Raw genomic sequence first — 22,258 nt, forward strand, 5'->3', positions numbered from 1 at the left:
AAAATTCAAAGGCAGTATCCAATACTTGCCGCTGCACCTCCGTTTCTTCTGTAGCGCATGTGGGATCAACTGCTAGTGCAACAGGATCTAGCACTTCCTAAAGGAACCTCAGAGATGAGCAGAAATGCTCATTTCTGATTGCTTCAGGAATCGCTAGGTTCCCATTGCACTAGTGGTAGGTCCCACTAGCGTATGGGCAGTATTGGATACTGCCCCCAAACATGAATGCTGTATCATTCAAAGCATGTTTAGTCAATGAAATCAATGGGACTTTGTCTTAGGCTAGGATTACAGCCTTACGGTACAATTCTATACCTCTTTATTCAGAAGTAAGCCCCACTTAGCTCACTGGGGCTTACTCCCAAGTAAGTGGGTACAAGATTGTATCAGCCTCTGTTTTCTAGCACAAATTTACAGTGCAGTGAGCAGTTACTGGCAGAGCTGTTGCAGCCTAGAGACTGGGCCACAAAGCATAAACTTTTCCATGGAAAAAGTGTGATATTGATGGTTACTGTGCGCTGGCTCATAATGATCTGGAATGTATAATAGTTTACTGCATCTACAGAAAGCAAGACAAATGATTCTAAGAGCTTTTCTGTACAAGGCTGTTAATCATCTATTTATCTGCTGTATCTACTTTAGACAAAACTCTACACAAAGAGTGTTTCCTTTCCTGCTTTTCTACATAACCTCTAGGTGGCACTGTGGTATAGAGGAATACTGCAAATGCATAAGTGAAAAGAGCAGTTTCTTTCGCTTTCATAATTAAATGCTGCATTTTCTCCACTCTAAAAAAACTTCCGGAAAGTGCTTCTTAGACACAGAAGCAAAACTGGAGGGTCACAATGTCATTTAAAGAACCCATGAACAACCATGAGTAAGGAATAACAAGCACACGATAAACCAAAGTTGAATCCTGATAAGACAGAGAGCCTATGGGTTGGCAGTTCCCAGGTGTTTGGGGTGGGAGTTTTTGCCTGTTCTGGATGGAGTTGCACTCTCTCTGAAAGAGCAGGTCCATAGTTTGGGGGTAATCCTGCATCCATCTTTGTCACTGGAGGCCCAGTACCAACTTTGGCTGGTACTCCAACTATGTCCATCCCTGGATATGGTTAGCCTAGCCAGGATGATCCATGCACTGGTAACCTTACAATTAGACTACTCCAATGCACTCTAGGTGGGGCAACCTTTGTGCGTGGTTCAGAAGCTGCAGCTAGTGCAGAATGCAGCAGCTAGGGTGCTCACTGGGACCCCTAGCTATGCCCACATAACACCTGTCTTAAAATCAAACAAACATCAAACCTGCGCTGGCTGCCTATTAACTATCAAGCCACGTACAGGGTTCTGTTATTGTGTCATACAAAGTCCTAAACAACTTGGAACCAGGATACCCAGCAGACTGCCTTCCCTTATACATACCAAGGGGACCTTTAAGATCAGCAGAGGAGGCCTTGCTGGTCATTCCAAAATGAACAGAATGGCACCGAGAAATGTCCAGGCCTTCTCTGTGGCAGCACCCACCCTCTGGAAGAGTCTCCCTCGTGTAGTTTGGGATACAGAAAATGTGGCATCTTTCAAACGCCTCCTGGAAACACACTTGTTCACCCAGACACTTGTTCACCCTGGGCTGTAAGTAAATCAATTATGCTCCCTTTTACTGCTCCTTATTTTATTTTATTTTATTTTTTAAACTGTAGCTGGACGTGTTTTTAATGTTGTTTTAACATTGTGCTTTTACTATTGTATTTTAATATTGTGAACTGTTGAGAGATTTTGTGATGTTCAGCGGTATATAAATGCCACAAATAAATAAATAAATAAATAAATGCCTCATGTAGATAGTGTAAATGATAAATATTGGAAATGTGAAGAGAGATGGAAGTTTGATCTTCATTGGTGGATCAATTCTCATGCACAAAAGTACTGAATTATCACAGCCAAAATAGTGAATGTGACTTTTTAAAAAAATTTAAAATATTTCTTGGCCACCTTTCAGGACAGAAGCCCTCCAAAGGTGGCTTACAGCAATAAAATACATAAAAACAATAAAATACACACACACACACACACACACACACAAATAACAGTGCAACCATATACCTTTTTTCTCAGAAGTAACCCCATTGAGTTCAATTGGACCTAAACCCAAATAAGTGTGCATAGAACTGTAGCCTTAAACAACTAATACTACTTGATCACAAATTATTTATGTTAACCTATATGAAGGGTATAGTTTCTAAGGACAAAGAACTATGATTTAGCACGATCTTGGCTGTGGGGGTCATATAAATCCAATATTGTAATTCAGTTAAAATGACAAATATAACTGAGTATGTCTATTAGCTGTGGTATACACAGATTATATGTGAATTAACCAATTGTGTCTCAGCTAAAGTAATTTTGAGAATGAATGACTTTATCCAAAACCACCCAGTAAGGATTTGGACCTTGATGCTTTGCTTACCACTGCACCATACTGGCCCCTTTATATACCATGCAAAATATTTTTTCAGCAGTTGTATACAGAGCTAAACAGCACAAGAGCTGTGCAAGACTGACTGCGTTTATTCAACTCCCTGGAAGTTTCTGAGAAAACTGTGAACCAACTTCACCACCTAGTGGCTATACCATAAAACTTGCCAGACAGACCCCAGGCTGAATTTTAAAGAAATGAACTCTATTAAAGCAAAACATTTATTACCCACCAATGCAGTCTTTACCCTTAGAATTTTGCATATGGATGTTGGTAGTACAAGGATTTCCCCCTCCTTTTAATTAGCTTTTGTTCTACATTCACTTATGTTTTGATGGTGCATACATGTAAATGTCCCCTTCATGGATCACTGCCTTGTTGTGGCGAAGGGGGTTGCGTAACTCAGTGAAGCCATAAGCTATGCCATGCAGGGCTACCCAAGACGGACAGGTCATGGTGGAGAGTTCTGACAAAATGTGGTCCACTGGAGAAGGAAATGGCAACCCACTCCAGTATTCTTGCCAAGAAAACCCCATGGAACGTATCACAAGGCTAAAACAGATGATGCCGGAAGATGAGCCCCTCAGGTCGGAAGGTGTCCAATATACTACTGGGGAAGAGCAGAGGGAATTTCCAAGTAGCGCCAGAAAGAGTGAAGTGGCTGGGCCAAAGCCGAAAGGACACTCACCTGTGGATGTGTCTGGTGGTGAAAAGAAAGTCCGATGCTGTAAAGAACAATATTGTTTAGGAACCTGGAATGTAAGATCAATGAATCAAGGTAAGCTGGAAGTGGTCAAACATGAGATGGCAAGATTGAACATCGACATCTTGGGAATCAGCAAACTCAAATGGACAAGCATGGGTGAATTTAATTCAGGTGACCATTTTTTCTACTACAGTGGGCAAGAATCCCTTAGGAGAAATGGAGTAGCACTCATAGTCAACAAAAGGGTGGGAAAAGCCGTACTGGAGTACAATCTCAAAAATGATAGTATGATCTCAGTACGAATCCAAGGCAACCCATTCAACATCACAGTAATTCAAGTCTATGCCCCAACCACTGAGGCCGAAGAAGCTGAGGTTGATCGGTTCTATGAAGACCTACAACACCTTCTAGAACTAACACCAAAAAAAGATGTCCTCTTCATCATAGGGAATTGGAATGCTAAAGTAGGAAGTGAAGAAATCACCGGGATAACAGGCAAGCATGGCCTTGGTGTACAAAATGAAGCAGGACAAAGGCTAATAGAGTTTTGCCAAGAGAACACGCTGATCATAGCAAACATTCTTTTCCAACAGCACAAGAGGCGACTCTACACATGAAAATCACCAGATGGTCAATATCGAAATCAGACTGATTATGTCCTTTGCAGCCAAAGATGGAGAAGCTCTATACAGTCAGTAAAAACAAGACCTGGAGCTGACTGTGGCTCAGATCATGAGCTGCTTCTTGCAAAATTTCAGCTTAAATGGAAGAACGTAGGGAAAACCACTAAACCATTCAGGTATGACCTAAATCATATCCCTTATGAATATATAGTGGAGGTGACGAATAGATTTAAGGGATTAGACCTGATAGACAGAGTGCCTGAGGAACTATGGACGGAGGTCCGTAACATTGTTCAGGAGGCTGCAACTCAATCCATCCCAAAGAAAAAGAAATGCAAGAAAGCCAAGTGGCTGTCTGATGAGGCTTTACAAGTAGCTGAAGAAAGAAGGGAAGTGAAAAGCAAGGGAGAAAGGGGAAGATATATCCAACTGAATGCAGAGTTCCAGAGAATAGCAAGGAGAGACAAGAAGGCCTTCTTAAATGAACAACGCAAAGAAATTGAGGAAAACAACAGAATGGGAAAGACTAGAGATCTCTTCAAGAAAATCGTAGATATCAAGGGAACGTTTTGTGCAAAGACGGACATGATAAAGAAGGCAGGGACCTAACAGAAGCAGATTAGATTAAGAAGAGGTGGCAAGAATACACAGAAGAACTATACAGGAAAGATCTGAATGTCCCTGATAGCCATGATAGTGCGCTCACTGAACTTGAGCCAGACATCCTAGAGAGTGAAGTCAAGTGGGCCTTAGGAAGCATTACTAACAACAAAGCTAGCGGAGATGACAGTATTCCAGCTGAGCTATTTAAAATCCTAAAAGATGGTGCTGTTAAAGTGCTGCACTCAATATGCCAACAAATTTGGAACACTCAACAGTGGCCGCAAGACTGGAAAAGGTCAGTTTACATTCCAATTCCAAAGAAGGGCAACGCCAAAGAGTGTTCAAACTACCGCACAATTGTGCTCATTTCACATGCCAGCAAGGTGATGCTCAAAATCCTACAAGCTAGGCTTCAGCAGTATGCAAACCGAGAACTACCGGAAGTACAAGCTGGGTTTCGAAGTGGCAGAGGAACTAGAGATCAAATCGCCAACTTTCGCTGCATCATGGAGAAAGCAAGAGAATTCCAGAAAAACGTCTATTTCTGCTTCATACACTAAAGCCTTTGATTGTATGGATCACAACAAACTGTGGCAAACTCTTAAAGTGATGGGAATACCAGACCACCTTATCTGTCTCCTGAGAAACCTGTACAAGGGTCAAGAAGCAACAGTAAGAACCAGACATGGAAGAACCGATTGGTTCAAACTTGGGAAAGGAGTACGACAAGGCTGCATATTGTCACCCTGCTTATTTAACTTATATGCAGAGTACATCATGAGAAACTCCAGGTTGGGTGAATCACAGGTCGGAATTAAGATTGCCAAGAGAATAATCAACAATGTCCAATATGCAGACGATACCACCCTAATGGCAGAAAGCGAAGAGGATCCAAAGAGCCTCTTGTTGAGGGTGAAAGAGGAGAGTGCAAAAGCTGGTTTGAAACTCAACATTAAAAAAACTAAGATCATGGCATCTGGCACCATCACTTCCTGGCATATAGAAGGGGAAGAAATGGAAGCTGTGACAGATTTTATTTTCTTGGGCTCCAAGATCACCGCAGACGGTGCCTGTAGCCATGAAATTAAAAGACGCTTGCTCCTTGGGAGGAAAGCTATGGCAAACCTAGACAGCATAGTAAGAAGCAGAGACATCACCTTGCCGACAAAGGTCCGTCTAATCAAAGCTATGGTTTTCCCAGTAGTAATGTATGGCTGTGAGAGCTGGACTATAAGGAAGGCTGAGCACCGAAGAATTGATGCTTTCGAACTGTGGTACTGGAGAAGACTCTTACGAGTCCCCTGGGCTGCAAGGAGGTCAGATCAGTCCATCCTAAAGGAAATCAACCCTGAGTGCTCATTGGAAGGACAGATACTGAAGCTGAAGCTCAAATAGTTTGGCCACCTAATGCGAAGAGAAAACTCTCTGGAAAAGACCCTGATGCTGGGAAAGACTGAAGGCAAAAGGAGAAGGGGACGGCAGAGGATGAGATGGCTAGATAGCATCACGGATGCAATGAATATGAACTTGAGCATGCTCCGGGAGAGAGAGCGGGACAGGAAGGCCTGGTGTGCTATGGTCCATGGGGTCACGAAGAGTCAGACACGACTGAACGACTGAACAACAACAATCCAGGCAATACTGTTCAGTGTAACATGTAGTTTGGCCCTTAGTTATAGTAGGATAGTGGGACTAGAGGGTTTGTGGCAGATCAGTCAAATCTTTCATATTTGTGTCACCTAATCCCTGCTGCCCAATTAGGAAATTCTATAATCAAATGCCTCCAAGAGAAATCTGGAATTAAAAATGAGATCCCAGTACCTAATGTAGCCTTCTGACCCAGGAGTAGTTAAAGTGTCTCATCTTTGACGTTTGCCAGATGAGAACAGTAGTACCAGGCCACTAGAGAGAGATCCTTACACCCTTCACTGATTAGAAAGGAATCCAGATAAGGAGGTGCCAATGTTAAATTTAGGGTTACGACTTTCACTTGTTTTATGGTACAGGAGGTACCATAAAACAAGGAGCTACATAATGAGGCCGGATGGGCCATCAGATAAGTCACCAACAAACCTCATCCCAGATTGTAAATATATAATAAAAACCAGCTCACAAGATAGGATGATACCAAAGAGATATTTTTGTGTCAAACACATACCTGTAACATGTCAAAGAAAGCTAAAATGTTTGTATTAGTATGTTGTTTTGTTCGTTTATCTTGATAAGAAGCTTCAAAATTCAATTATTGTATTTAGACGTATGAAGATTTAAGGTAGAAATGCTACCTTTAGAATTCTTAGATAAGAAAGATTAATTGTAATAGAAATAGTTGAACATATTTTATAGCATCCAAAAAGTATATAAAGGTGACTCAGAACATGCAACAGTGGAAGCTATCCTTTAGGATCAGCTTTCCCTAATGAGTTGCCTGTAGAATCAACCTGGTAAGCTTGATATTATGATTGAGAACTAGCAATGTAGTTGACTCTGCTTAGAAACCTTGTTTTGAATGATGTTGAATGTGTCATGTGTATGCTTATGTATGCTTTCCATAAGCTCTTGTATGTAGTACTGTTATGCTACTACTTTGTAGGAAAAGTCAAAAAGACATATCTTGTCTGAAACAGTCTTTCTTAAGAAATAGAAGTCTGTATTACCCATATCAAGAGTAAAGTATTGAGCTTTCTCTAGATGATATCTGGTTTTAGGATAAATCTGACTATATACACAATATATATATATCCATGAATGTGTCCAATAATGAATCTGAAAAATATCCACCCAAAAATCTACGTAGAACTAACATGGAATGGACTTGGAGGGAAAAGGAGGAAGTTGGGGACCCCTGCTCTAACCACTACGCCACACTGGCTACAATGCATAAGTTAATTTTTTGAACTCACTGCCAGAAGATGTGGTGATGGCCCCTGGCTTAGACTTTAAAAGGGGATTAGACAGATTCATGGAGGACAGAACTATCAGCAGATATATGGCCCTTTGGTCTGATCCAGCAGAGCTCTTCTTACATTCTTAGGAAATCACAGGCGAAAAGGAACTGCAGGATCCTTGCAACTGAATATGCTTTGTGTTAGGATACTAAGGGCAAGGTCATGCATTATTTGGGTGGCTTCGGCATTCAGGGGAATCCTTTTGGCATCTTAACCCAATGATCATTCAAGCTCTTTTCAAGGTTTCATGAATCTGTGGTCAAAATCTGTGAATTTCCAAGCTTGCAATATGATTCACGGACCCAAAACATTTTGTTCGGCAGCATGCATACATTTGAAAAATGCACATGGAAAAATGTGCTTTTGAAAAATGAGCACAAACACACTTTAATCAATGGGAGAAGGGTGTGTGCATTTCAAAGGTGGAAAAGTGGAGGCGTACATTTGGGAAAATATGCATGAAAATATGCATGAATTTTCAAGATGATAGAAAAAAAACAAAGATTGCAACCTAATATGGATATGAGAGAGAAGGAAGAAAAATGCTTCAAGGTAGAATTTGAGAAGTTTGATGCGCTCGCGTTTTGCTTGTATGCACACTCCAAGTCCTGAGATTGCTATGGCCAGGATTTATTAATTCCCACCACACGTTGTTCATACCCAGGCGTAGATGCTTGGAGGACTCACTTTAGTCCACACTCCACAGTGCATACAGAAATTCAAAAAGAAAAGAAAAGAAAACTCAGCATTCACCTGAATAATTTAAAATCACACATTTTTTCTATATAAAAAGGGAAAGTAACTGCAGCCCAGGTTTTGGATGCGTAGTTCTTAAGTACCAAGTATCATGGGCGAAAGATTCAGGCAATTTGCTTATCTTGACATGGACATCCCTTCGATGTGAGCATGGAAGCATGCATTGTAGGACTGTGTATGCATGTCAAATTAGAGTCCAGCCAATGCACATAAAAGGGAAGCGGGATTGCACAAGCTCCACTTCTCCACCATACACATCCGGCATTGTTTGCAAGAAGTACAAACTAGGGGTGAGCGGATCACTTACCTGGTTCCGGTCCAGGGCATCCGCTGGAGGGGGGAGGCGATCCATCCCCCCCCCCCCGGAATTCTCCCTGGCTGGCTCCGCTCTGCGGCAAAGCTGCAGACTCAAAGCTGCCGCGCTGCAGACTCAAATGGCGGCCACTACGCCAGCCACCATTTGCATCTGTGCCTTCGGCCATGATAGGATATGTAAGTATTTATGCAGCCTATCACGGCAAAGAGCAGGGGCACAAATGGCGCCCATTACGCCATTTGCACACCTGCTCTTTGCCATTATAGGCTATGTAAGTATTTACGTAGCCTATCACAGCCTAAGGCATGGACGCAAATGGCGGCTGCTATGACGGCCGCCATTTGCGGCCGCAGCAGCCCGGCAGCGGCCAGAAGACGACCAGGAGCTGCCGCTGCATCCGCCGCCGCTGCCAGGTAGGTCTGTTCTGGGGGGGATTTCGGGGGGTGGCGGGGGGTAGTCCGTTCCGCCACGGACTCTGGGGGGCTGGATTCTAAACAATCCATTCTCACTGGAGTCCGTGGCGGAATTCTCCAGCATCCCTAGTACAAACATAACCGCTGTATGCTCAGTCAAGGGCACAGCTTTTTGGTCCAATGGTTCTCAGCTGTGTGGCAGAGTCTGTGTGCATGCAGTTTGCATACTGGCTCTTTAACAAATTATGCAAAACACACATGCACAGAGGCCCAGGAGGGGGCAGCAGGTGCAATCCCACTCCCTCTCTATATGCATCAACTGTATGCCAGCCTAATACGGGTGTGCATACCATATGCAATGAAGGTGCACATTTACTTTGGAAAACTGCCATGTGAGCTGTCCTAACCCTTAGACACGAAATGATAGGCATTGACCATTTTGTAAAAGGGATCTCTTATTTCCAGAGACCCCAAAGGAGCCATTTAATATGCTCAGACAATAACTGTTATTGTAATGTGAATATTGTGAAGTGCTCTACAAAGTGGCATAGGGAATTCATCTAGGGCAACCGGTATTTCACCATTAGAAGTTTTGACTTAGGCTCTTCTTACCTTTCCAAAAGGAACCCAATCCATTCCTCATTCAGTTAATATTGTTTTATATAAGCTGAGAATATGCCAAAATCCCACAATAGATGGAAATCAGATGTTTTCCTACAAAGGGTTTTTGTGTACTCCTATGCCACTGAGATTTGTCTGCCCCAATTCTGGCATGGTCTCAAAGCCTCTTCCCCTGTCATGGTGTTTCAGTTGTCCCCTTGTTCCTCTTCCCATTGAGGTAGGGATGTCAGAGAATTCCGCCACGGATCTCAGTGAGGCTGAATGCCAGTGTATTCAGCCCCCAGAAATCCGTGGCGGAACAAAGCCCCCCCGCCCCGCGAAATGGGCCCAGAATGGAGCACCTACCTGCTGCTATCCGCGCTGACTTGCGAATGGCGGCCGCATCTGCGGCTGCCATTCGCTTCTTCCAAATAGCCGTGATAGGCTACGTAAATACTTATGTAGCCTATCACAGCTAATGCAGGGACGCCATTTGCGTCCCTGCGGAAGCCGTCATATCATGGCTTAACTAAGGGAACACAAATGGTGGCAGCTACGGTGGCCGCCATTTACGTTCCCTTTTTTTTTTTGCCGTTTTAGCCTACATAAATATTTACGTAGGCTATTTCGGCAAAAAAAAAAAAAAAAAGGAACGCAAATGGCGGCCACTATGCCATTTGCGTTCCTTTTTTTTTTTTTTTTTGCCGTAATAGCCTACGTAAATATTCACATAGGCTAAAACGGAAAAAAAAAGGGAACGCAAATGGCGGCCGCCATAGCTGCCACCATTTGCGTTTGCTGTTTTTTTTTTGTAGTGATAGGCTACGTAAATATTATAATGACCGCCACCATTTGTGTCCCTGCAGGCTGCCCAGCAGCTGGATGTCCGGCTGTGGGTGGCCCCGGCCGGCGGCTCCATGGAAGATTCCGGGAGATCTCCGGTAGATTCCGTGGAGTGGAGCTGGCCGGAGAAAATTTTTTTGGGGGGGACAGAGCACCTCCCCCCCCCCACCGCGAATGTCACCCTTCGAAAAGGTAAGTGACTTTCGTACATCTCTACATTGAGGAGGGTTGCAAGCTCCCGGTCTATGGGAGTCGGTTTGGAGGAAGGACACATATATACCCTGCAGTCTCTCACACAGCAGTATGTGAAATAGTGCAGCAGCATTCTTAGTGGGAAGGTATGGATTTTGTAAAATCCCATCTGCATTTTGTGGATTGTCAGGTACCTTTCATTCCATTGTCCACTCATTGACAGAATCATTGCTTTTCCAATTTCCTGAATTTGCACAACTGCAATTTTGCACTTGTACAAATTTGCACTTTCAAAAATGTGCATATCCTGCCAAAATGCACAAATCCTTCCCCAATGCCCATCTTCATGCTTTAGCTTGTGGGGGAGATGTGCAATTTCAGTAGGGGTTTTTTTTTACATATATTTCTATGACGAAATTTGCGCAAAACTCTGGAAAGTAAAAAAAAAAAAAAAAAAAGGTCTGCAAGTTGGCAGAATCCATTTGACTCAGGAAAAGCCAGTCCACTGCAGAATCCATGGGTCGGATTCATAGAAATCCACTCATTTTTATTCCATTGTGGATTTCTCTAACATCCCTACTTCTTTGTGCACATGTGTAGGCTACACAGTTCAGGCATGCGCATTAAGTAAAGATGCTGTTGATGATTTTTTTACTAAAAAAAATCCAACTTTACTTAAATAAATCTTACAACAAACTCCAAATACTGTCTTTTATACAAACCAACAAATAGAATTGCAAATAAACACATTCATGTAAGGTTCCTTCCAAATTAGCTGACAACTGACAAGCCTACACACGGGGCTCTCGACAGCGCACTGCAACAGGCAACAGAAGGAAAGTGATGGCGAACCACAGTGCCAAAATAGCTGCTGATGCCAGTCTGATGGCTTCCAATGATCCTATGCCAGTCCTACTGCTTTTAGCAGAGGTGAGGATTGTGCTGCTACATAGGATTGTGCTGCTACATAGGATTTGTTTAGGACTGGGGTGTCAGAGAAATATGTTAATAAAAGGGTTTACAACTCCAAGACAGAAGATCAATATTTTCCCCCTATCTACATATCAGTGCTCTGGGTGGCAGTATAGCTCCACTTTATTTTTTTTTTCTGACTGTTATATATTGCATGACAACGTGGCTCGGGCTGATACACCGATACCAAAGAAGAAGAAGGAGAACATGTTAACCAAGCATGCAGGAGGAAAAAAAATAGTTTGTGACATGTAAACCCTGGGAGCCAGATTATATTCTTTCTTGCTTTAAATGAAAGGACACATATCAACTGATGCTTGCCATGTAACAGGTGACAAATTGGTATCACTGATGATTTCATATTTAACACAACTTCTTATCTAAAGCAGACTTTAAAAAAAGCCAACATGGGCTTAAGACAGCAGTAGCTGATGCCACCTTAGATTACCCACAGAGCCTTGGAGGAAGGACTTGCAGTCTTTCCTGGTGCTTCCCTCTCTGCAGTTTACTGAAGTCTAGATTGCACTATGTTTAAGGTAAGCAGCTTATCTGAATCATTTCCCATGAGCACAGAAGATGATGTTTTCATGCTATCTTACAGCTTTTATATACTGTATACTGTATACTGTATTTTAATGATGTTTAATCCTTGTGAACCGCCCAGAGGGCTTTGGCTATGGGATGGAATAGAAATGTAATAAATAATACTAATAATAACCTTACTCATGTTTCAAAAAGTGGTCTGCAACATACATTAAGAAAGAATTTTAACTATTGAATACATTTTCTGTTTTCACCAGCAAGCTGCTTTATAAAATAAGGAGTGAGTAGTGCATTTGGCCCCCCGAAATCCATCATGGAAATAAGCCCCTGCCTCCCCAACCCACGAAAGGCGTGTGGGACAAAGTCCCCGCTGCCCCCAACCCACAAAAGGCCTGCGAAACGGAGCACTTACCTGCTCCTGTCCACGCTGCTTTGCGAATGGCGGCCGTCCTACGGCTGCCATTCGCTTCCTCCTCTTCATAGCCGTGATAGGCTACGTAAATACTTACATAGCCTATCACGGCTAACACAGGGACACCATTTGCGTCCCTGCGGAGGCCGAGATAGGCTATGTAAATATTTATGTAGCCTATCACGGCGGGGGGGGGGGAACCCAGCATACGCAAATGGCGGCGGCTACCGCCATTTGCGTATGCTAGGGTTTTTCCCCCTGCCGTGATAGGCTATGTAAATATTTACGTGGCCTATCACAGCTCAATACAGGGACACAAATGGCAGCGGCTACGACAGCCACCATTTGCGTCCCTGCAGGGCTGCCCAGTGGCCAGATGTCTGGCTGCAGGTGGCCGGAGCCAGCCGGGCAGGATTCCGGGGGGGGAGGACCGGATCACCTCCCCCCCCATCGAGGATTCTGGGGGAAGGGACGGAGTGCCTCCCGCCCACAGCGGATTGCCTGGTGCGGAGCCAGGTAGGTGTTTCGTACATCCCTAGGAGTGAGGCACCATAGTGATATGTGTGATTTCCTACCCACAGAAGGCAGGGTAGGTTCAACAAGGGGTGTTGAACCTCTTTCGGACTGAGGTCTGAATGCCATGTCAGAGAAGCTCTTGAGGAGAGGTGCATTCTAGTGGTGAGCAGGACCAAAGTCAAAAGGGGCTGGGCCGAAAGTATCAAAAATACTAGCCTTCGGAGAGGCATTTCAACCTTTTAGAATGGGGAAAAAACTCTACAAAAGTTGGGAAACCAACCAAAAGTTGGAAATAGGGCATGACCAGGGGAAGGAGGCCTGGCCCTCTGAGGAATGGATTGGGACCCCAGGAGGGTCAGATTTGGTCCCTGGGGCTGAGGCAGGCCCATAGCCAGCCTAAAAGTTGGGGGGATGCCAAAAAAAGTAGGGGGCAGTTTGCAGGCCATTTAATTAAAAAAAACTTTTTTTATTATTTGTTTGGAAAAAATGGGAGGGCAAAGAAAACGTAGGCCCCCTAGCTCCCCCAACTATGGTCCCAGCCTGAGGTTTTGTCCTCTTTGCCAAAAGGGTTCATTCATCCAGTCTTGCATAGGGATGGACGGACTCACCCACACCCCGCTTTGTCAGGCGCCCACCGAGCCACCGCCCACCCCTGCTTGCACTGCTATGCGAGCTTCATCGCGGCCCAGCAAGTGCCCAACAAAGCTGCAGGGCTGTCCATCCTCCCTAGCGAGCCAGCATTTGTCTGCAATAATGGTGGCTCGGGCGCTTCTGGGTAGGTAATGTTGCATACTTGGTGGCCATAGAGGCCCCTTTTTTGCAACATTACAGGCATGAATGGAGCTGCCAGCCACACGCTGAGCAATGGGGCGCTTGCAGAGCAGGTCTGCGAGCACCCCGCAGTTCAGCGAGCAGGGTCCTGGAGGGTGGGCGAGGGGGGGGGGCATTGGACTCCGCCCCCCACAGACTCTTGCAACATCCCTAGTCTTGCATTTCTGATATCTATAGTATACTTAACCATTGACCAAACTTTCCAAAAGTGTAAGACAGCTATGTAATTCCCAGAGAAATGCAAAGCCTTTCCCTTCTACTTTCAGCCTGAGCAAAATCAAGGCAAAGCTGAGGCCAGCTTGCCTTATGTAAAAATTGGCACAATCTGTTTCCAATGCATTAATTGTTTGCCCTATAAAAATTGTATTTTGATGAAGTACACGGTACAAAGATAATCTATAGAAGAGTTCAGCAACAGATATGTTCAGACGACGACAACAACAACAACAACCACCCTTTGGACACATATTTTCAGCTCAAACAGCAGCTTTCGGTGGCAAGTTTTCATGAAACCATGCCCACCCTCACCTTTTTCGCTGCTTCTGCCAGCCCATACGGTCCTGCTGGCAGCAGTGATATCACTTCCTACTGCTACCAGTTGCCATTTTGCCACTTTCCTTCCTGCCTATAACAAACCATGGCTTCCTCCTCCCACTCTTGAGTCTGACCTCTTCTAGTTAGAAAACAAAGAAGAAAAATGGCACCTAGCTGTAACAGGGGAGATGAAACCATCACTGGTGAGTGGGATGAACAGGTCACCTCTGCTTGCATACCACAACATTGCCCAAATTGCTCTCCTCCCCCCCCCCCGCCCCCACACACATAACTTCACAGCCTTTGATTTTGGCTCAGCATGTCTTCTACAGCACTCATTTTGTGGGACCATATTCATGGTTTGAAAATTCATGGAAATATGTTTCACAGGTGCCTGCACTGGAAAGAAGTAGGTGGTTGCATAAAGACCTCATCTATATTTTACATATGCATTGGTATCTGAATTTCTTTTATTCATTTTTACATGTATATCCTGCCTTTTTCCTCTTGCAAGGAACCCAAGGCAGCTTACGTAGTCCCCCTCCTCTCCATTTTATCCTCACAACAACCCTGTGAGGAAAGTTAGGCTGACAGTCAGTGACTGGCCCACAGTCACCCAGTGAGCTTCATGGTCAAGTGAGGACTAGAACCTGGATCTCCTGCGTCCCAGTCTAACACTCTAACCACTATACCACACTGGCCCTCCACACCACACTGTCTCATTGAGTGACATATATTACTTAAACAGGCATAAACATCCTTATATTTATGGGTGCCTCTGCCATCTGCAGTGAGGTAGGTGGTTGCCAGAAAGAAGGCCAGTTGAGAAGCTATTTCCCCAGAGTGGTTTGCCTGATGTCTCCCGTATTGTGATTTCTCTGCCAGGCAATGGCATTTTTATTTTTCCAAGCTTTTTAGGTATTATTTTAATCCTGCTTTGTGATTTTTGCTTTTTAGTTTATGATGGTTCTTTAAAAGAAAAGAAACATTTGCATTGCTTTATTCATTCTTGTAAACCATTCTGGGAATATGATTGAAAGGAAAGGTTCCTCCTGTGCAGGCACCGAGTCATTCACTGCTGACTCCTAGAGGGACGCTGCTTTCACTGGCGTTTTCATGGCAGACTATAGCGGGGTGGTTTGCCATTGCCTTCCCCAGTCATGACTACCTTTCCCCCAGCAAGCTGGGTACTCATTTTACCGACCTCGGAAGGATGGAAGGCTGAGTCGACCTGAGCTGGCTACCCCAGACCCGGCTTCCGCTGGGATCGAACTCAGGTCATGGGGAGAGTTTCAGTTGCAATACTGCCACCTACCACTCTGCGCCACATGAGGCTCTTTTAATATGATTGAAGAGCAGTATAAAAATACTTTGGGTTGTATCTAGGATTTGCCTTTTGTGGAGGAAGGGCTCTGCTCACAGAAGGTCCCTCTGCCTGGTTTTTGGCTATTCCCCCATCCCCACATGCACCACAGGTACCCCATTCAGGACGGTAGCATTTTCAGGAGGCTGAAGGGGCTGCCGTGGGAAGGATGGGGAGGGGAAGTCCACTTCTACCAGTGCAGTTGATCCAGTCTAAATCTGACTCCAACTCTACTATTTATTTATTTATTTCATTTCTATACTGCCCAATTCTGGGCAATTCACAACAATTAAAACTATAAAATACAAAATGATAACATGCAACATAAAAGTTGAGAAGTTTAAAACAACAGTATAAAATAAAATAATAATAACCGAAGAGAGCCTAGCAGCAGTGCAAGGATTTAAAAAACAGTAACAGATTTAAAAGAGAAACTGAAAAACTAAAATGCCTGGGAAAATAAGAAAGTCTTCACCTGGTGCCAAAAAGAGTACAATGTAGGCACCAGGGGAGCCTCTCTGGGAAGCTCATGCCACGACGGGGGTGCCATAACAGAAAAGGCCCTCTTCTTAGTAGCCACCCACCTCACTTCCTTTTGTGGGGGCTCCCAGAGATCTACTACTGCTACTACTTCATTTTAAAACTTGAAAAATCCTTAAAATGACTTTGCTTTCACATTCCTACTCTAAACCCTGTTCAATCACACTGCATTCAATCTCATTGAAATTTTATAAAATATTTTTAAGAACTTCCTTGTGACCTGCATAACCCCATGGATGTAAATCCTTATTCTTCTGTTTTTATAGGGACGAAGCAGAAGCTGAAACAGGCATATTGAGGGAGCACATAGCTGAGATTGGAACATACCGCTCTTTCTGAGCCACAGAATCACATGGTTTTACTTTGCTACACTGGCATCATTTTTTAGAATTCCAAGGAGCAGAGGCAATGGAGGGCTTTCCATTGGTTTCCTCTGATTTCTCTGGATGCTAATGAAGGTGAATAACATTTCAAAAAGTCTATATCGTTACATGTTGAAGGGAAAAGTTAGTTTTCCATCCCTCCATGGTGCTTACTAACACTGAACTTTCTTCTCCTTCTGGGCCTGGAATACCCTAGAGTTCTTAGCAAAGAAAAGCTCTCTGTTGGGAGCTTGGGGCAATCTCAAAGATAGATCTGCTCAGCAAAGCCATGCACTATTGACACTGAAGTGTGTCTTCCCTCTTCCTATTCTCATGGTTGCTGAAATGAAGATGTTATCGCTCTGCTAATGCCTTAGGAGCTTGCTCTGCCCAATCCACTATGGACCGGAGATGCTATAAATAAATCAGCTTTTGCCACAAGAAGATTTCTCACAAAGTGCAAAAGAAGCTCTTGGGAACCCTTCATCTCTGCTTGGCTGTGCTCACCAAAGCTCTGGTGCAGAATTCAATATGAATAATAGCAGGATAATTAATTCACCAGGGACACCATGAGATTTGGAATGACAGGCTTTCGGATACCTAAGAATAAAAACAGAATCATCTCTATGCAACGCCAACACAAGCCAATCTTCTCCCCCAATTTTCCCTTTGCAGTATCATCACAACAGCAAAGGAAGTATACATTTGTTGCCGTAAAAAAAAAAAAAAGCATCACCCTTAAATCACAAGGGCATATTCATTTCTGAATGCTGTTTGTTTATTACTGTCTTTCTTTATAGAATATCTGATAGAAGTGGCTTCAAGGTAGCTCCTGACCATTCTAAAAACAATACAAAATACAATGCAAATACAGTAACAAACAGAAGCAAAATCACAAGGATAAACCAGCAGACCTAACAGATTTAAAAAAACACCACCAACAACAACAACAACAGAAACATCCACCATAAACCATTAAAAGAATCTCAAACGCCATTTAAATATGGAAGAACTGGACAGAGTTCTCCTAGTGAATATACGGTGCTACCAGCCAAATATATCTAAGGACAGTGTTCCACCACTAAGGCCCCGCCATAGAAAAAGCCCTCTTTCTAATAGCCACTGCTTAACCTCTGGAAGTGAAGGCATCCAGAGAAGGATCTTAATTGATCAGCAGGTTCATGTATGAGTAGGTGGTCTATTCCTCTCCCTGGGATTGTTAGCTAATGAAGAAAGTAGCTGATGAGGAAATGCAGAAAAAAGGTACACTGATACACATGCTGTGGGAATGTGAAAACATCCAACCATTCTGGACTCAAGTTTTTGACAACATCACACCAACCAAACAATCCAAAAATGCCCTATACTGGGCATACCGAATATTTTTGCTGGGAAAAAAAAATGTATGTCTTAGACACAAGGAACTGATATGTGTTGCCTTAATGCCTCAAAGTAGCTGCCCATGGAAAATGGAAAGAACAACCTACTATGCAAAACTGGATGATAAAATTATGGATCATGTCACTCGGGGGAGAAACTCAGCAGACAAATCAAGGCACCAAAAATGCACAACAAGATAATTTTTATGAAACTGGGTATCCTTTCATAAAATATATGAGTGAAAATATAGCAAAAGACCTTCTGCTTCACAAGGAAGCTTATGGAAAGATTTATTGGGATAAATAAACCCTTTCCCACTCCTCCTTCCCTCTACTCCTAAAAACCTGCCATATGATCCCATGCTTATGTATTCCCATATCCCCATCTCTTGCTTCCTTACTAGTTGCTGGGTTTGTTGTTGTTTTTTAAACTCAGCACCTACCACATCAAACATTTATGGAAAGAACCTGTACCGAACTGTTTATGTTTATTGTTCTGTTTTTGTATAACTGAAACTGAAAAATAAAATGTTTAAAAGTGTCAGATAATCATTTGAAAAGTAAAGTGACAGTACAGGCTCCTCTGCAACCCTAAACCCTGATCAAGCATACTCATTTTCTCCTCCACTTGCTGAAGACACCCCACTGAAACACCACTGTCTTTCTATACGGTGTTCATTAACGTTTCCAAGATTAAGGAAATCATTGTAAAACATGGGGACCCCTTTCCTAACAAATCGTGTGAAGTTGTCAATGTTATGATAAGGATGGTGTTGTCAGAAAACATCAATAAGTTCTGTTGTTTCATGTGTCTCGGTTGTTGTTTTTTTACCTCTCGTTCTTAAGGGTTTTTTTTGTGGGGGTGGGGTCTTTATCTCTCGCTCCAAATAAAGTTTTGGTGGAAGTTCATGAGGCCTCATGTCTGAAGCTTAAACATAACACTCTTCTGCATAGTGCAGCCAAATTCCAAGGATTTTTTGTTACTTTCTGTAGGCTTCTAAGTGACCAAGCAGCTATTACTCTCATTTTTGTTTTCATTTTTACTCCAGTATAAGTGCAAGGCCCCTGATTTGGATTGGGACCCTAGTGTAGGGACCAGGGGGCTTTAATCATTCCCCCCCCCCTGCTCTGCAGGCCCAATTCATGTTAGGGGGCCCGTGCCTGCAACTAATAATGCGGAATAGTGATTTCCTTAAGAGCCTCGTGTGGCGCAGAGTGGTAGGCGGCAGTAATGCAACTGAAACTTATTTTAATGGATCACTATTTTGCAAAATAAATTGCAGATATTGGGGGGGGCAGTCCAGATAGGGCCCGCAGCACAGTGGTAAAAATTTAAAGACCCCATTTGCCATGCCAGGGTCCCAATCTCGATCATTCCCGCCCCCTTACGCTAGAGTAAAAAAATTAAAAACCAACAAGACATAGCTGCTTTGGCTCTGATTATCATGGAACGTAATGCAAAGCAACAAAGGATGTGCACACACACAAAGAAAATGCATGGGTGTGTGGTAGTGGTGTGCTCTATGAATGTAAATTACAATCGCATACCATTGTGCAGCTTTCCCCACTCCCTTGAAAAAAATCTTGTGGATGCCATGCGAGGCTCTTAGAAGTTCGACCCTGAGTAGGGAATGGATACATTTGTCTAATGCACTTTTGGATGTAGATCATGGGCACTAAGATACCATTCAGTGTGCAGCCTACCTTTTTACGCACGGCAGGTTTTGAGGTATATTTTGAAATCTTAATAATTTTGTTATCAGTTTCCTGTCAGATCTCTGTGAGTACTTCTACCAACGTGGGCTGCCCCGAGGCAATACTTGAACTTGATAAAAGAATATGTTGCCATGGGAACGAAACAGTTAACCACTTGTTTCTTGATCATTTTCAGGAATGTCCTGAACAGGAAAACTGATCAGGGAAAGGGACAGAACTTCTCCCTCCCAGCAAAGGATGAAGTAGCCTAGGTGTCTGTGTGAAAAGGCCAGCAGACTACAACTTTGACTCAGGCACAGGGGAAGACAGGAAGAGCACCTTAGGGGGGCAGCCGTTTCCCTGGTGGTCTGTCATGGGCCTAGCAGGCTTTGGTGATCTCTTGAAATATTCAAGCTGTGTGCCTTCACTTATGCTCCACGTATTCATAAATAAATGCAAACCTTACAAAACACCAATAAACCTCCGATGACATCCTTCCAAAGGGAACCAAACTCAGGTAAGTGGTGCACCCCCAGAGTGAACATAATAATTCTAGGATGATTTCTAGGATGATTATGTTTTTGTAGTCTATCTTTAGCCAATAGAACAGCTTCATTGGCTTTCAGATCAGTGCAGCATAGGCTATTGCAAGGTAAATAATTAATACAGCATACAAAAAGCTGAGTAGACCCTTCAGCAATGTGTCACAGTGGCAGAGTGAGGCTTGGCAAGTCGTCCTAGGTAAGAAAACAGAAGTGTTTTCATCAGTGAAAAAAATGGATGTCATGCCTTGTCAAAAAGCTTACACACAGACAATTTCATTAATATTCAGTATCTGAACAGAATAACAAGAAACCCAAAAGTTGTGTTTTTTAATCATTTTGAAAACACTTAATGAAGTGGTGTTTGTAGCTTATTAGTGTGCCTTCACCTAGAGGTTCCTGTTGCTTCCCTCCTCATTTGTCCTATTTAATATTCATAATCATAAGTGTTTCTAGTTATTATGAAAAGGCATACTCATGAACCTATTTATGTAGCCCCCAAAGCATGCACTTCAGCCAGAGCCCCCTATTACTTATTTGCTGCTAAAGTTGGTGCTGCTAAAATCATAAGGGAAGTCAGTGCCTGAAAGGTGTGGCAGATCTCCCATAGCAGTGAAGGGTGCATGTACGCATCACCATGGTCCAAAATGGAAATTCAGGTTCCTTTGAACAAGAGGAGGTCAAAGATGCCTATAGCAGTTTAGAACTCCTACTGTTCTATTGCTATCAGCTGTGATTCATATTGTGAACCACTGAGAGATTTCATTATATTCAACAGTATATAAATTCCACAAATACAATAAATAAATTGCCCCTCTAAAGTGGCTGTCAAAAACATGTTGACAACTAAGATAGCAAATAGGACACAGACATGAAATGGCCCATGAATAATATGCAGAGGAGCAGCAATCTCCCTTTGCTCTCAAAAGGACTGACCAGGTGTGTATGTGTGTGTTCAACCTGGAGGTAGAGATGGGTGAGTTCTTTCCCACTCATCTAAGACTGATCCAGAAATGATATGAGTTCTTTCCAAAAACATCAGATAGAGCCTGCATCATTTCCTGAGCCAACCCAAGGCTCAGAAAATGACCCTTCCTCCCCACCAGCCTCCCCATCTCCAGAGCACTCCCCTTGGCCTGCGAGCACCTCATTCACACACACACCCAACATACTTCCCCGTCCCTTTATTTGTCCGGTCACCAGTGGCATGTAGGGAAAAGGGAGGAGGGGGCTTGGTGCCACACTCCATGTTACTCTGTTGCACAGCAGGAGAATAGCTGTGACAGGCTTTGGGATTTCTAGTTTTCTGAAGCCCCACAACCTCCCCTCCCCTGAGTGACACTATGGCATCACTCTGAGGAGAATTGGGGGTGGGGGGAAGCCAGCTGCCAATTAGTTGTGGCTTGGAAAAGCTTCCCTTGAAAGAAGACAGAAATGCTGTCCTCTGTTTTTGCATCACCCCATTTGGGAGTGTTGAAAATGGGGAAGCCGTTTTGGCTCTGCCCTAGATGACCTGAGAAAACTTTTGCACAAAACATCTGGCTTTTGGCCCCTGGTCTACTCAACACTGATTGCATATGCAGAAGTAATTATTACACTAGAAATCCTCCATATTTCCGTTTTCAGGGTTTGGTTGTGTCTTTCATAAAATACAACTGCATGTAGGACAAACAAGTTATTTTCGTGACTGCCCAGATTATCTAAACACCAACTTGAAGCTTGTCTTGCCTCATTTCCCACGTTCATTTGTGCGCTTTTCTCATTTCAGTCTAATGGGAAAAGTGTGCATTTCAAATGGGAAAAAGTGCATTTTCAAAACAGCACACCCAAAATGCGCACTTTCCCCCTAAGAAGCATAAAAATGTGCACTTTTAAAAGTGCACATTTTAAAAAATGCACATTTTTCAAGCCTGAACACAAGTTTGGGAATTTGCAAGCATTTCTGGAGAATATGCTCTCCTATTCATGTTTGGGGTTGCGATCATGGCATGTTTGCATGATTTGCAAACATTAACAAAATTCTTGTATATCACTAACTGTACATGTATCTCCCTAACTGAGAAGTGGCTTTCCTGGTTTTTATGTTGTTTGTCTCT

At 43.4% G+C, this 22,258-nt stretch overlaps 1 long non-coding RNA gene across 1 annotated transcript; it reads left to right on the plus strand.

The window, feature by feature from the left end:
* The first annotated feature begins 11,905 nt into the window (after window positions 1-11,905).
* On the plus strand, window positions 11,906-20,970 carry LOC146344951 (uncharacterized). Its single transcript, XR_014792621.1, has 3 exons — window positions 11,906-11,981; window positions 16,451-16,642; window positions 19,817-20,970. It is a non-coding gene; the product is annotated as an uncharacterized LOC146344951 (long non-coding RNA).
* Window positions 20,971-22,258: the final 1,288 nt, after the last annotated feature.

Source organism: Heloderma suspectum, chromosome 5 (genome assembly GCF_057233095.1).
Source record: "Heloderma suspectum isolate Gila_16-S chromosome 5, 16-S_ref, whole genome shotgun sequence".
Taxonomy (NCBI): Eukaryota; Metazoa; Chordata; class Lepidosauria; order Squamata; family Helodermatidae; genus Heloderma; species Heloderma suspectum.